Raw genomic sequence first — 16,457 nt, 5'->3', positions numbered from 1 at the left:
GCGCCCGGCTGGATCATGGTCCCATTTCACGTGTCCCCAAAGATAACTCTAAAATCAACCCAGAGGTACTCGCGTCACCCTGGGATGCAAGCAGGAAACGGGACCCCGCGAACTACCCACAGCGCAGACCCCCGGGCGGCCGTGGTCAGGCCAGGCGCTGTCCATACCTGGGGGGGTGGGAGGCCAGACTCAGGGCTCTGGACAGGTCAGACCACAGCAAGGCCAGAGGACTTGGGTCAGAGCCTCTGCGGCTCGGAGGCCTCAAGGGTCGGCCGTCTGCGCGCTCCAGGTGGACTCGGAGTCCAACAGGTGAGGCTGGGCGTGGCCAGGCAGGGTCTCTGCCAGAGGAAGAAGCCCAAAGTCCCCGCGGTTCAGAGGGAGACAGGTGTCTGGGCTCCGGGTCCCGCTGGGCCCTGTGGGTCACCTGGGCTGCCAAGGCTGGAGGTGCAGGGTGCGTCCTCAGGAGGGTGTGTGGGAAGTAGGACACCTGCGGTCACTGGGAGCTGCCCCTGGAGAGGCCTGGGGGACCCCAGCCCACCCTCTGCCTCCCTCCTTCCGGACGCCCCTCTTGCTCCCGCTGGACAGCTGTGGGTGGGCCCCCGGTCAGCCAGCCCAGCCGCGTCTCAGGTGCCTGTCACAGTGGTGGACACAGCCTGGGCACAGCAGGGTCCATCTGTGCTTCTGGAGAGTCCACAGCCGGGGGCTCCCGGGGGCAGGTCAGGGCTGGCAGGGCGCCTCCTGCCCCCCGCCGTGCCCCACACCCTCGCGGGCCGAGTCCCCGGCACAGGCTCTGGACAGTCAGACCACAGCGAGGAGAGAGGACTTGGGTCCAGGCCTGGGAAGCGCTGACCCCAGCCGTGACTGCTCTGGCAGCGCGGGAGCTTGGGCGGCCCTGGGGAGGCCGGGGATGGGGAGGCCACACTCAGCCTCCGGGCTGCGTCCTCTCAGCGGAGGCAGCGGGAAGGAGCAGCTGCCCGTAGCCAGGCCACGAGGCTGTGACCCACAAGACAAGGCAGCAAGAGGGACTGGGGACAGGCAGGACCTCACACAGGACGCCCGGGGAGTCCCAGAGGGGGCCCTCTGAGCTGAGGCCTGGGCGGGGGCAAAGGCCCTGGGGCCGGAGCAGGGAGGAGGAAGTGGGGGAGGGGTGGGGCAGGTTGTGCGGAGCCTTGGGGGCCTTGCAGGGGACCTGGGCTCTGTCCCCCAGGGGGGCGGGGGCCGTGGAGGCCATGGGCAGGGGAGGGACCTGAGTTGGGTGGGCACAGGCGCCTCTGGTGGCTGCAGGGGGCAGGCTGGGGACAAGGGGGTCTCAGGACCAGGGGAGGGACAGGGCTGGTGCAGCTGGAGGCAGAGAAGGGGAACAAAGTCCAGGGCGTGGCCTCCCACGCCTTTGTCACTTTCTCTGGGGTTAGGGGGATTAGGGGCCTGAGAGTGGCCTTCTCTGGACTTAGTGGCCTGCAGGTCCTGCTGACCCACCGGGGCCCTTGGGCCGAGTGGCCGTGAGCTGCCCGGGGCTGTCTCCACACAGTTGCTTTGTGCCCTGGGACGTGAGGTCACTCCCCGTGACTCCCACGTGGACAGAGCTGCGGAGGGTCCCTGCGTCCACAGAACACGTTCCCAAGCCTCAGAGGGAGGGTGCGGGGCAGCCCCGGGGCCCGCTGTCCACGCCGGCGGCCGCCCCACTGACCTCGCGCCCCTGCAGGGGCCTCCGCCACCTGGCCCATGCCCAGCGCTGCAGGCTTGGTCCACCTGGCAGGTGGCGGGCGACCGGTGCTGGGTGGGGCCCCCCGCAGCAGGACTGTCTGGCCGAGGGGCCTGGCCGGGTCCTGCCTCGGCGCCTCCCGCAGGTGGGAAATCCTCGTGTCCACTAGACTGACAGAAGCCTCCACCTGGGCCCGCGGGGGCGCCTGGCCCGTGGTCGGGCACCGGGAGCCGCGCAGCCGTCGGAGCCCGCAGGTGCCCCCGGGAGCGGGTGAGGGCCTCCGGGCAGCCTCTCCTGGTCAGGGGCCACGGGCCACACTGGATCCGGCTCATTCATTCCACGAGGATCCCAGGTGCGGTGCTGGACACCAGGACTGTCCCCAGTGCACCTCACCCAGAGTCCCGCCCACGACAGGGACAGAAGTCACGGTCAGTGGCTGGTCAGGGCCCGGCCACCGCTCTTGGCGCGAGGCCCAGTTTGCCCCGGTGAGGATGAGCATCGGCCCCAGAGGACAGCCGCGTGCCCTGGAGTAGCCGCAAGTGTGATGGTGCCACCAGGACAGGTCACCTCGAGCTCGTGCTGTGGGGACACGGTGGCCCCGATCACGGGAGTGCAGTGTCGGCCAGCAGCGGGAGGGCAGGGCCTGGCCCTGTGCCTGTCCAGCTGGTGGCCATGGGCCCTGGCCAGAGTCCACTCCATCCCCTTGACCGTGGACTCCGCGCTGGGCCGCTCCTGGCCAACAGCGGGGTCAGCGGCCCAGGAGCCCTCTGGCTGCCCTCCAGGCTGGTGCCCCAGTGCCCACGGCTCCCGCAGAGCCTGCGGGATCGGGCCTCTTCCCACAGGGCCCTGGGCAGGAGAGGGCGCTGGCCGGAGCCCAGCCCTCCCTCGTCCCCTTCTGTTTGGGAACTAGGACATCAGGACACTCCCCCAGCTCCCGGGCAGCTCCGCCGGGTCCCGGGACGTGGCTCTGAGCACTGAGACAGGTGGCCGGTGACTCAGGGAAGGTTTTTATTTCCTTATGAAAGAAACAATCAGCAAACACCTCCGCTTCTCCCACCCCTCTTCCTCCTTTCTCCCTCTGGAATGTGGATGCTGTGGCTGGAGGCACAGCAGCCATTATACAATCACGAGAGAGGCCAAGAGAACTGCAGGGCGTTGTGCTTGGTGTGCAGTTTGGGGCCTCAGCATGACGTCCCTGGACAGAGAATCGGGCCCCCACACACAGAAGCCCTCAGAGCGGTCAGCGGGCGGGGTCTGGAGGCGCCTTCTGATCTGTGTGATGTGACCTTCAGGACCAGGGTTTCTCATCCCCTGAGAACTGGACAGGGACGCTGGGGCTTGGGGCTTGGGGCTTGGGCGCAGGCGGAGCTGGGGGCTCCCGCGCACCTGGCGCCCCAACCGCACAGCCCGGGAGGCCCGGTGGCCGCTGCCCAGGGCCCGAGGCCGCCCACCACCGTCCTGCTGTGTGAGTGGAGCCGCCGGCCAGGCCTCCCTCTGCCCCAGCCTGCTGTCCCCAGAGGTTGGGGACGTCGGCTGACCGCTCGGCCTGCCTGGGCTGAGACCCGCTCTGGGTCCAGCGCATCCACACTGCCTGCCCCACCCTCCCACGGGTGCCTGGGGGCCCTTGGGGTCTCATAGAGACAGCCACCGTGTCACAGTGCTTGGTGCAAGTGACAAGGCCACAGTGGCCAGCGGTACAGGGCCACGTTGGCCCCACCTCGTGCAGTCAACGGCATCGCCAGCCCGTGTGCCCACAGCACAGGGTGAGAGGCAGGCCAGGCTGCCCGGCGGTGGCTCCTGGTGGCCCTGGTCCTTATGGTCATCGGTCTTTTCCTGTCTGTGTGGGAGGGACCTGGTCAGTCCCTGTGGGGTCCTGGGCATCTGCGGGCCTGGGACCTGTCCCCTCTGGTGCGGGTCCCTCCACTCTACTCCTCCGGGGGCCTCGCCCGCCCCTCGCAGTGGCCCGGGCTTTCTGATTGTCACCTGCTGCCCTGGTGTGCATTCTCACTGTTGTCCTCCCTCGGGGGCTGGGCACTGGCCTCGCTCGGAGGCCCTGGGCTGGGTCCTGTGCGCCCTGTGAAAGACCCAGATAAACACACAAGGGCTGGTCCCTCCACAGCAAATGGACGCCTTAGAAATTGAAGCAAAGATCTTTAAACATAAAGAATCAAAAATAATAAAAGGAAAAGGAAACAGGACCAGGAGGGGCCTCCAGCTGCCCAGACGGCACCGTGGCCACGCCGACATCCCAGCCGAGGGAGGCCGAGGCAGGAGGATGGCAAGTTCAAGGCCAGCCTCAGCAACTCAGCCAGAGCGACCATCAAACTGGAAGTAGGGAGGGCCGGGTGGTCCCGGTGGTGGAGGCCAGGGCCATCCCGGCCGGGGAGGGTGGAACTGCCACCCACCAACACCCTCAGCTGTGCCCGCCCTGGGGTCCAGGCAGCCGTGGAGCAGAGCACCCCGTGTGGCACGCTCCCTCGTCCACCCTCTGCGTCCTCTGTCACTGAGCACCAGTGTGGCCTGCCTCGTGCATGGAGGGGGTCCTGCAGGCGCAGCTGTGGCCTTCTCCTTGGTGCCGCATGCACTTCTGTGGTACGTCATCCTCTTCGGGGCTGTGTAGTATTTCCTCATGTGGATGACGGCTGCCTGCGTCTGTGTCCAGCAGCTGGGGGACAGCTGGAGTGCACCTGGGCTCGCGGTCTGGATGGACGCTTCCTGGTCCCTCTGCTGTTTCACCACCCGTCATTCACTGAGCGCGGTCCTCCGAGGGGGCTACACATGGTGGCTGCCAGGGTGCGGTTTTCTGAAGCCATCAGGGTGACTGTCCCTGTACCCAGTTGTAGAGCGGAGGGGACATGAGGCTGTGGGAGGGGTCAGCAGGGACATCAACGGCAGCCGTGTGGCCACACAGCACAGTGAGGGGCCCCGGTGGCTCAGGAAGGCCACAGTGGGAGAAGCAGGTAGGTGAGGCCTGGTGGAGGGCACCTGTCCCCAGCTGGAATCTGCATGTGGACAGCGAGGCCACCGCGTCTGATAATAGGACCTGTCGGAACAGCTGCTGGTGACAAGAATGATAGAGTGTATTAATGAGGCCGTTATCGCTCCCTAATTAAAAGCTAATAACTGAGAGTTAATTGCCTCTGGGAGACGCGGCCACAGCCTGCCCGGGGCTGGTGTCGGGGGCCATTAACTGAACCAAATCTTACGGAAAACTGATCCTCTCCCCAGCGTCCGGCTGGAGGATTAAAAGGGGTTTCTGCGTCTGCGGCGTGGGGAATGGGGACGGGGGAGCCGGGGACGGGGGACCCGGGGTCGTGGGGACCCGGGGTCGTGGGGAGCCGGGGAAGGGGGGGCAGGGGGAGCTGGGGACAGAGGGAGAGCCAGCCCCTGGCTCCTCCTCCCCTGCGGTGGCCCAGGTGGCCCTGGGGACCCTAGTCAGGCTGCTCCAAGGCAGCTCTGCGGAGCAGATGGCCTCCACCACTGTCTGACCGCAGCCTTCTTTCCTGCCCTCACCGCCCTGGGGGACAGCAGTCGGGGCCACCAGGAGGCTGTGTGGGGCGGCCAGCCTCCCGTGGCACCGTGGCCGTGCCCCCCAGGCTGCGGGGCTCAGGTCGGTTACGGCTGCCATCAGGCCGCACAGCGAGGCCCCCTCCTGCCCACCTGAGGACACCCCTGCTGGACGCTCCTTAGGAACCTGAGGTCCTGGCTGTCCCCTCCGCCCACAGAGCCCCAGGATGGGTGCAACGGGACCAGATGCCCTCAGCCCGTGCAGCCAGCGGGGGAGCCCGGGGAGGACCCCTGGACCCTGGACGGCTGACCAGCTGGGCAGGGGAGGAGGGGTGCACCCGAGAAGCCAGGGGAGGGGCGGCCACAGCTGGGCGCCGTGCTTAGCCCTCCACACCCCGCCGGCCCGGGGCCAAGCTGTGGGCTCTGAGGAGGGCAGCAGGGCCAGCGCCGTCCTGAGGGTCCTGTCTGCCTCCCGGGCAGGGCCCAGGGGCTCCAGGCTGCCCCTCAGCCTCCACCACTGCCCCTCCCTCCGGGAGCCAGGCCTGCCCCCCGTCCCCCTCCAGCCAGAAGCTTGGGGGTCTCTCCTCGGGGAGGCCTTCCCTGCCCGCTCCCCAGGACCTCTGGGACCGGCCTGTGTGTGTGAGTGTGGGTGTGAGTGTGAGCGTGAGTGTGCGAGAGTGAGTGTGCGAGTGTGAGTGTGCGAGTGTGTGAGCGTGAGTGTATGAGTGTGAGCGTGCGACTGTGAGTGTGAGTGTGCGAGTGTGAGTGTATGAGTGTGAGCGTGAGTGTGAGTGTGCGACTGTGAGTGTGACGGTGGGTGACCACAGTGCATCGTCATGACCAGGAGACCCCGCAGGTGCCTACACCAGTGCTGGGGACCGTGTCACGGGCCGGACCCTGGTGCCCTCTTCCCCGCTCTGCAGTTCTGCTCCTTGGACAACGTCCTGGGGCCGGCGGCTGGCCGTGCCTGCCCTCCTGGCCACTGGCAGCTGCGGCAGGAGGATGTCCAGCTGGAGGCCAGCGTCGCCAGGCCGCGCTCAGAGCGAGAAGCGAGGAGGCAGCTGGCCCTCCCTTGGCGCCCTCCTGGCAGGGAAGGGCTGCCCCTGCGGAACCATTCACCCGTGGGGGCGCGGGTGGCCTCCGCTGGCCCACGGGGAAGGGAGCGACAGGGGACACTGTGAGTAGGACTTCGGTGGACACACATTTCTGTCCCTCGGGGGGATGGCCGGGTGGCGTTCCCGGATCGCAGGGTCTTCCCGCCGGCCGTCGTGCTGTGCGCCCTCCGCGGAGCGTGTCCTGCCCCGGGACTTGCCTGGCCTCCCCCTGGAGCTGGGGCCCTCCTGGCCGGGGCTTCCTGGGACCCTCGGTTGCTGCCCTCACGGCACGGGGTCCGCCGGCTCGCCTCGTGACGCACTGGGTTCCTTGCTTTACTGCGCGGCGGTCCAGCAGGTCACCCGGCCGATGGGCCCCGCAGGACGCCGGGCACTGCGCTCCGGCCGCTTCCAGAACCGAGGCTTCGAGGGCCGCGGACCTGCAGGCGGATCCCGGGCCCAGGTTCTGCTGGGCCGTGCGGCGGGGCCGGCGCCCTCCACGGCGACCCTGATCTCTGCTTTGGTGGCCCCGCTTTGTCTTGTGGAGGGCGGGTGACCGTCAGCGTCCAGGAGCATCTACACCCGCCCTGACCACGGTCACAGGCCCGAGGCCCGGGAGCCTGCTGTGTCCCTCTCAGCCGACCTCGCTCCTGGTGCAGGAAGGTGACCGCCCGCTCTGGAGCCTGTGGGCAGGGAGGACACAGGCGAAGGGCACTGAGGTCGCGGACAGGGTGGTCACCAGTCATTTAGCCTCGAAGCTGAGTCTCAGGTCATCGGGCACAACACTCAGAGTCGCCTGGATTCCCAGGGGACGGGAGAGCCCCCCCAGCCCCTCTGGCTTGAAGATGGGGGAGGGGCGGAGGGCCGGGGGAGCACGGGGGGACCAGCCCTGCCGCAGCTGGCTTCAGCTCCCGGAGAACCAGGGAGAACTTCGAAGGAGGCCGCTGGTGACCGCCCCCCAGCAGCAGGGGACACGGAGGCCGGGCGCGGAGTGGTCTGTTCTGTCCTTGAACTCAACACCGCCGTCCTGTGTTTCTAGCTTCTCACTTTCTTTGTTTTGTTAGGTGCTGGGCATGAGGCCAGGGTCCCCTGCACGCTGGGCAAATGCTCTGTGCCCGAGCCACACTCCCACTTCACTGATTTTTAATGTTGAAATAGGGTCTTGATAAGTTGCTGAGGCTGGCCTTGAACTTGGGATCCTGCCGCCTCAGCCTCCTGAGACACTGAAATTACAGCCCGCGGCGCCTCCTTTAAAGGAAGCTGAAGCAGGTCAAAGCTGCATCATTTTTTTCCTTCCTTCCTGTCTCCTGTCTGCTGCCTGGAATTCAGGCATCATGGCTGGAACTGTGGCAGCCGCCTTGGAGGATGCAGGCCACATTCTTTGGGTGGTGGAGAAAGAAGAGGAAGAGCCCTTGCTGGCCATGAAGAGCCAACCAGCCCAGGATGGCTGCCTGCAGATTCTGTTCACCTGGTTAGAGCCGTCATTTCTGCGGGATTTTACGGTTGACGTTGGCTCGGGCTCCACCAAAGAAGACCCTCAAACAAGGACTTGGAGACAGGGACTTTACTTGGGAGGGTTCCAGGACGCCCTGAGAAGGAGCGGGTAGGGTTGAGCCGCACGCCCCGCCCCACCAGGAGCGGGGGAGCCTGTGATTGGCAGTCTTGGCTGCAGAGCGCCGGGGGCGTGACCGGGGGCGTGACCGGGGGCGTGACCGGGGGCGTGACCGGGGGCGTGACCGGGGGCGTGACCGGGGGCGTGACCGGGGGCGTGACCGGGGGCGTGACCGGGGGCGTGACCGGGGGCGTGACCGGGGGCGTGACCGGGGGCGTGACCGGGGGCGTGACCGGGGGCGTGACCGGGGGCGTGACCGGGGGCGTGACCGGGGGCGTGACCGGGGGCGTGACCGGGGGCGTGACCGGGGGCGTGACCGGGGGCGTGACCGGGGGCGTGACCGGGGGCGTGACCGGGGGCGTGACCGGGGGCGTGACCGGGGGCGTGACCGGGGGCGTGACCGGGGGCGTGACCGGGGGCGTGACCGGGGGCGTGACCGGGGGCGTGACCGGGGGCGTGACCGGGGGCGTGACCGGGGGCGTGACCGGGGGCGTGACCGGGGGCGTGACCGGGGGCGTGACCGGGGGCGTGACCGGGGGCGTGACCCCGCTTGGCAGGGGCTTCTTCCAGGCCTCTACCTGGACATGCGCTCGCCCACGTGGCCCTCAGCGTCCGGTATATTAGTCACCTGCTGAGGCCCCGGAGCCAGCGACAGTGTCGGCGGGTGGGCTTCCGAGGCTCGGGGCCTGGGTTCCCCGCACCTGACCCCTCCGAGGCGCTGTCCCGACTGGCGGCCTCGCCCCTGCTGCGCCCCCAGCCCCGTCAGGCTCCGCTCCAGGAAGCCCTCCCGAGGGGCGCGGGTCTGGCCGCCCAGCCCACCTTCCCCGCGCCGCCTCTGCTTTGCGGTGGCGGCCGGTTCTCGCGGTGCCGCGGAAGGAACCCACGGGAGCAGGCTCCACCGGCAGCGCCCAGTGCCCAGTGCCCAGGGCCACAGCTGTGGGGCTTGGGTGGGTCAGGACTCCCGTTCAGGCCGCCCCTGTGCACCCCACACCTTGCTGGCCCTGGGGCGCCCGCTGACCGCTGCATGCCGCAGGCGCTGGGCACCTACAGGGACCCGCGGGAGGGCATCGCTGCTCACGGGCCAGCGCAGCGAGGACCAGCTGGCCTCGCAGGCCCCATCGTGCTGCCGCTGGCAGGGTCCCCCCGGGCCGAGCCATACCCAGGACTCCTGCCACTGAAGCCAGTGTCCCCGGCAGGCTGACCGCGAGGTGCTCCTCTGCTCCCCACGGAGGGGACCGTCCTTTCATGAGCCGCATCTCGGAGCAGCCCCTCCCTGACGCCGGTAGAGATTCCCGTGACAAGGCCATGGCTCTGCGGGGCGCCCCGGCCGTCGCAGGGGTCCTGCGGTTCCGCCCCATTGAGAAAACAAACCCTGGGGGTCACTCAGATCACAGGCACCTCAAGCACTGGGCCAGGGCGTGTCCCTCCCGGTGGAATATTAACTCCATGGTGGACAAACAGCGTGGGAGGGGAGGAGGAGCTGGGTTGGCCCTGTGGCCCCTGGACGCCGCCTGCTGGTCCAGCTCAGGGAGGCCCTCCCCAGCCCCACTGCGGCGGTGCCCTGCCCGGGCCATCGGGCTCTGCTCCAGGACAGATTGGATCTCGCAGGGTATTCTGGTGGCAGTTGACAGAGGACAGCCCAGTTGCCTTGGAGGGGAGGACTCCTCAGGGGCAGGAGAAGAGGTGAACGGGGGGGGGGGGGGGGGGGGCATGCTGAGCATCATGGAGGCTGAGGCTGGGTGTCTGGACTCTCCCTGTCTTGTCCCCTCACAGAGAGACTGGCCCCTCCTCCGGGTGGGAGGCAGGGAAAGCCACGGTCCACAGACACCGGGCCCCAGTGGGGATGTGGCAGCCGGAGGGCTGGAGGAGGGCTCCTGTGGAGGGATCTGTTGTGCAAAGGCCCTGAGGCCGGGTGGCAGGGGTCTGGGGACTTGACCTTGGGGGTTTCAGTCTTGCAGGGTCGCTGCCCCCCAACTCCAGCCTTGTTTACTTGTTTATTTGTTCTAGGCTGGAACCCAGGGACAGAACTACTGAGCACAGGGGCCTCAGGTCCATCTGCCCCTCGCTCCTGCTGTGGCTGAGGGTCCTCCAGGTGTGTGGCCCTGCTCCCTCACCCACCGCGGCCGGCCGGCTGGCTCCCCTGTGGCCGATGTGGACTGAGCTGTCACAAACGCTGCTCCCTGTCCACAGCTCTCCTGGCCATGGGGCTGCTGGTCCCTGTGGCCACCCACCGCTGTCCTCGGACCCCACAGCCTCCCCGTGCCGGGCGGACGTGCCACCTCTGAGCCGCACGGCAGCCCTTTTTATTCTGAGACAGGGTCTTGCCAGGTCACAGGCCGGTCCACCTGTGGTCCTCCTGCTTTAGCCTCCTGAGTGGCTATGACGATGGCCCTCCTGTGTGTCCTGCCGCCACCCGCGGCTGTGGGGGTGGGAGCGTCCAGGGAGCTGGGCTCCAGCCCAGGCAGCCCCCCGCCCCTGGGTCGCCTCCCCCGTGGAGGCTCCCACCCGGGATCGAGGGGTGACGTCCCCGACATCCCAGAGCTGGGCCCTTCTGCAGGCCCCACTCAGGGCTCCCACCCAGCCCTGTTTGAAAGGGCGCGGCCTCCCGGCGGGCGAGCCTCCAGGGCCTCCAGGAGGGGCCTCCCACTTCCCTTCCCTTGTCCCACGGCTGCCACAACCCCTGTGCCGGCTGCTGCAGCCACACTGTCTGTCCCGATAGAAACGCAGAGAGAAAATCAGAATTCGCTGCTTCCTCCCGCTTTCTTCTGGACGTTAATGAGTTCAGTGGCTGAGCAGGTGGGGGCAGCTCTTGAGTTTTTTGGCTGTTTTCACTCCCAGGGTCTCTGTATCTGTGCTCTGCAGAGGCACGGCTCTGAGGTCGGCCAGGGTCTTCCTCCAGTAGAGTTTTATCTGTTTTACACCAAAGATAACTATGAAAACAAACATAAAGGAAATAATTACATTGATGCCAACAGCCTGGGGACTTGGACTCCAGCTGGCTGTCCTTCAGGGAGGGGAAATAGAGGGGGGCTGGGGGGGTCATTGCCTGCCTTTTTTGTTGCTGTATACTATTTCATGGATACTCCTAAGTCTCTGATGAGGTCAGTTGAAATGTGAAGTTGAGGGTGAGTGGATCACACCTCAGCCACTGGATGCCCTCGCCCAGGTGGCCTTGGAGGTGCCAGGACATGTGCCTTAGCCCACAGGGTCTCCTCTGTGGTAGTGTGAGCTGATCCTGTAACTACTGCCAGTTAGTGGAAGGCGGGTGACTGGATATGCTCTTGACCCAGTAGAAAAGTCAAAGTGGCGTTAACGGAACTATAGCAAGTCTGGGACGGTGGTCTCTACCGGGTGCTGTTCCCTGCCCTGTAGACAGCGCCCACAGGGTGGTGACTTCACCTCTCCTTGCAGCAAAGACAGGAGGCTGACACAGGAGGATCACAAGTTTGAGGCTGGCCTGGCCAACTGAGCAAGACCCTGATTACATAAAGGGGCTGGGCGTGTGGGGCCGCGGTCAGTGTCTCGCGCTCAGGGTTGAACGCCAGGTCCTCTGGCCTCAGCCTCCCGAGGCACTGGGATCATGGGCGTGTGCCCCATTTTTGAAATCAGCATAGTTCTGAGATCACCGCTGGTGAGGTCCATGCGCTGGTGAGGTCCATGCACTGTTCCGAGTGCTTCACGTCCGTTGCTAAATGACATTCCACCGGGTGACTGCGTAATATTGTGTATGTGCCCTGCTGGGAGGTCCTCAAGGTGGCTCCAAGTGTTGAATCGGAGCAGCACCCCTGTGGAGACCTGCAGCGTCCCCTCGGACAGTCTGCAGGGCTCTCCGGCAGGTGTGAGCCGGGCGTGCAGCGTGACCCTAGGGTCCCCGTTTGTTCTCAGTCTGAGTCGGTTTCCTGGCGTTTCGCGTCCTCGTGTCCCCCACTCCGTCCCTTCGCGTCACACGTCCTCTTTCCCAGTGAGATGCTGGATTGACTGTGCTAGGATTCTCCTGGGCCCTGTGCGTCTGGGGACGGAGGGCTGGGCCGCCAGCCTGGCGCTCCCTGCCCTCCCAGGCCTGCAGAGGGCTTTCGTGGTTTTCTTAGCTGTAGGTGGTCGAGCTGGGGAGGGGCCGCGCCTCACAGTGTCCCTGGCCCGGCCCAGCCCTTACACGGAAATTCTCTTCCTTGGAGATGACGATGGCCCTCCTGTGTGTCCTGCGCCACCCACGGGCGGCTGTGGGCTGGGGGGAGTGGTGACCCCCCAAACAAAGCCCCTGGGAAGGGACGTGGCTGGGGGGATCCCTGCCGTATCCCACTGTCTTCTGAGGTCATTCACGTGGTGTGACTCGAGTGACCTGTGCTGTGGGGTTTCAGCACTTCATCCTTCGTCCACTAAGTACACACAGGTGTCCCTGACGTCCCCGGCCCTTGGAGGTCCCGCTCTGCGTCTCTTTTCCGTGGCTCGTGCAGAGGCGGCGGGTCTTGTGTCGCTGTCGGGGGTTTCTGCGTGGTGGCTTCCCATTCCGCCGATGTCTGGTGTTTGGACGACGCTGTCCCTTGACCTTCCTGGGCTCTTCTTGTTCTCCGTCAGCGCTGGGGGAGACCGGCACCAGTCACGTCCAGTCACCTCCCTGGGGAGCTCCTGCGTCTCCCTGGGGACGGCCTTGTCAGATCCGGCTTCATTCCCTCCCCCACCAGGAATCCACTTGGGATCTTAGATTCATCTCTCGTCCTTGGGGACATCGTATGGTCTGATTGGCAGGCTCCTCGCCCAGCTGTGGGAACTCGGGGTTCCTGGTCGCTCTCACAGTGACGCGGTCACCTCCCTTCCCATGACTTTAACCATGGGGTGCGTAGTGACGGGGTCCGTGTCGCACCCCCCACGCACACCCAGCCCACGTGCTCGCCCGACAGCACCCCCACCTCCTCCCCTGTCCCTTCCTGGTCCCCTCCCTCTGCTGACCCCCGTCTCTTCAGGAGGTCCCATCCCCCATGTCCTTTTCCCGTCTCCTCTCCAGCTTCCACAGGGAGGGCACACTGACCCGGGCCTTCGGAGTCTGGTCACTGGGCTTAACGCGACGTTCCCGAGTTCCACCCATTTCCTACCAATGCCAGGACTTGACTTTTCTTTCTGGCTGCATAAAACTCCACTGTGTCCCCGCCACGTTCTCTTCACCCGTTCATCCGTCGACGGACACCTGGGCTGTCCCGTGGTTTGGCTGTTGTGAACGGTGCTGCTGTAAACATGGGTGTGCGTGTCACCGTCGTGTGAGGACTTGGGTTCTTCGGGGTCAATGCCACGGAGAGGCACAGCTGGGTCCCAGGGCGGTTCTGGCCTCGTCTCTTGAGGACCTCCATACTGATTTCCACAGAGGTGGCACTAAGTGACAGTCCCACCGAGAGCGTCCAAGTTCCTTTGTGCCCGCGTCCTCCCCAGCATTTCTTAATCTCTGTGTTCTTGATGGCTGCCATCTGACGGGAGACGGAATCTCAGGGCACTTTGGGTTTGCATTTCCCTGATGGGTCAGGGAACATCTCTTTCCTGTATTTGTTGGCCATTTGTATTTCTTGTCTTGAGAAGTGGCTCTTTAGTCAATTTGCCCCTTTACTAGTTGGCCATCTGAGTTTTGGTTGGAGTTTCTGAGTTCTTCGTATGTTCTAGACACTGATCCTCCGTCAGAAGCGCAGCAGCCAGCAGAGACGCAGAGACGCTTCTCCCACCCGCAGGTTCTCTCTGACGCTCCTCACGGTCTCCTTGCTGACTGCTGGCAGACCTTTCGGATGGGATCCCTTCATCAACTCTTGGCATTACTTCCCGAGCGTGAGCAGCTCTGTGCTGTGCTGTGCGCTGGGGTGTGGACGTGAGTTTCCCCCTAGGAGTTGCAGTTTCTGGTCTGATTCCCAGGTCTGATCCATCTGGAGTTGACTTTTGTGCAGGGTGAAGGATCTGGGCCGGGTCCTTCTCTACCTATGGAGAGCTGCTTTTCATAGCACCATCTGTTAGAAAGGCTGTGTTTTCCTAATGCATGTTCTGGCCCCTTCGTTGAGGATCTGATGACTATGAATGTGTAGATTCTACTGTGACATTGCTCTCTGGGTCTTTTTTTTTTTTTTTTTTTTGCAGGGGGGGCACTGGGGATTGGACTCAGGGGCACTCGACCACTGAGCCCACCCCCAGCCCTGCTTTGTATTCTGTTTAGGGTCAGGATCTCTCTGAGTTGCTCAGGGCCTCGCAGGTGCTGAGGCTGGCTCTGAACTCACAGTCCTCCTGCTGCAGCCTCCAAACCCCTGGGATGACAGGTGTGGCCACTGCCCTGGCCTCTGGCTCTCTGAATCTGTGTCCACTCTCCTTGGGTTAGTTTGGTCAGGGCTTATCCATCTTGTTTATCTTTTCAAAGAACCAACTTTGCATTTCATGGATTCTTTGTGTTTTTTGAATTCTCAATTTCATTGATTTTCACTCTGATCCTGATTTTCTTCCTTCTGCTGTCGGTTTTGGGATTGCGTGTGCGTGTGCGTGTGTTTTGGTCCTGGGGACTGAACTTCCGAGCTCGGGGGGGCCCGCGGTCACTGAGCGCGCCCAGCCCTGTTTGGTATTTGACGGGGTCTCACAGCGTGCCTCAGGGCCTCGCCTTTGCTGAGGCTGCCTTGGAACTCGAGATCCTCGGCCTCCACCCCTGCTAGCTGCTTTCTTCATGTCGAGAGGGTCTGACACGTTGGTTCGCTCTTCTTGTCTAAGCACTTTTAAAAGGCTCTCACCTGAGGTCTCGACCACCCTCGTCACTCACAAGCTCCCTGTTGGGTCCCTGTGGGCCCCCGTGGGTCCCCATGGGTCCTGTGAGCTTGGTCATGTTGATTCCTGATTTCATTCCAGTGTGATCCGATGAGACGCAAGAAATCCTGTCATCTGTTTTGGTTGTTTGTAAGGTACTTTGTGGTCTGGAATCGGGTCTATCTTGAAGAAGGTTCCATGATCCACCGAGAAGAGACTGTATCCGGCTTCTGTTGAATGACAGATTCTCCAGCTGCCTGTCGAGTGCGTCTGATTCCTGACGTTTCCTCCTGCCTGCGTTCATGTCTGGTGACGTCTCGTGTTGGCGGAGGTGTGGAATCACCTGTGCCACTGTCCTGGGGTCTGTCTGAGGCCTCAATTTGAGGATTGTCTCCTCTGTGGCATTCGGTGGGCCACCATTTGGGGCATGAACACCGTGGTACCTCTTCCTGCTGCAGTTCCTTCCCCCCACGGTAGGACGCGGCTCCGGGGGGAGTTGCTGTCCCCCCCCCCCGCCCCGTCCCCAGGCTCCGTTCCCATGGTGATCCCATTTCCACCCTTCACTTTGAGCCGGTGGCTGTCTGCCCCTCAGGCTCCTCCTTGTGAACAAGGTATAATTGGGTCTCGTTGGTCTATCGCCTTCTTCAGCCTCGCGGGGCCAAGACCACGAGGTCCACTGTTGTCCCCGAGTCGTCCTCGGCCCCGACGCCCGGGTTCATGCTCCTGTTTCTGATCTGCTCAGCTGCTCTCCGGGTGGCTCACTGAGGCCCTGGTCGGCCGCTCATTTCTTCGGTGTGGAGTCTCTCCTCAGATCCGGAACTCTGCTCAGGAGCCACGAATCCCGTGGTTCCATTATGGTGGAAGGTTTCTGTTTTCTCTGATTTTGAAGGTGCCTGGGCTGACAGTCGTTGTCTTTCAGGATCGGAACACATCATTCCCGGTCCTGCTGAATCTGGTTTGTGCTGAGAAATCTCCCTGAACATTCCCACATGGAGAGCTGGTCTCAGGGCCGTAAGAGCCCGTCCTACCTGGCTGTGGGTGAAGTCCAAGGTCGAGCCCACCTGTGGCCCACTGTGTGGTCAGCTTTTGTGACAGGTGCACGTGTGCTTTGGTCCGGATCCTGTATCTACTGGGTCATCTTTAGGATTTTGTCTGCTTGGCCTCTTATTTTCTGAAAGGGTCCCCAGTCCCCCTGTGGGGGTTTTGCTTAAGTGTTCACAGTCGTACTGTGTGTGTGTGGGGGGGCAGAACGTGTCTGTGTGTGTAGCTGGGCCCTTGCCTGACCTGTGTGAGGCCCTGGGTTTGACCCTCAGCACCACCCATGGCCTTGGGCACATTGTTGGCATGTGGCTGGTTCTTGTTCCCGACTTCAGGTCTCCCAGTTGGGCTTCCAAGTGGGGCCAGTGCTGGCTGTGGGTGGACAGAGCTCACAGGTGCCCTGAACTCCCTCACTAAGGTTGAAGAAGGAAGAAAGGACTGGTCCCAAGTGCAGGGTCCCCGACTTACCATCTGGATGTTCTTGGACAAGAGCCGGTCTCTCTGAGCCTGCTCTGTCCAACGGTGGACTGCTTTAAGGACTAAATGAGACTCTGTGAGCCCAGCATATAATAAATGCTCAATAAACAAGGGTGGGTTTCATATACCTGAGAGGTGGCCAAGGCAACTGGAGAGGTCACGTCTGTGGGTTGACACAGTTCTTCAGGGGACCCTTCTCCCAAGATCCCATCAACCATCACCTGCCCCCACCAGAGCCCTGAGCATCTCAAAATCACACTTGCACCCACCCACA

The sequence above is a fragment of the Marmota flaviventris genome, chromosome 1 (assembly GCF_047511675.1).
Source record: "Marmota flaviventris isolate mMarFla1 chromosome 1, mMarFla1.hap1, whole genome shotgun sequence".
Classification (NCBI taxonomy): Eukaryota; Metazoa; Chordata; class Mammalia; order Rodentia; family Sciuridae; genus Marmota; species Marmota flaviventris.
Note: the sequence above shows the minus strand (reverse complement) of the source record.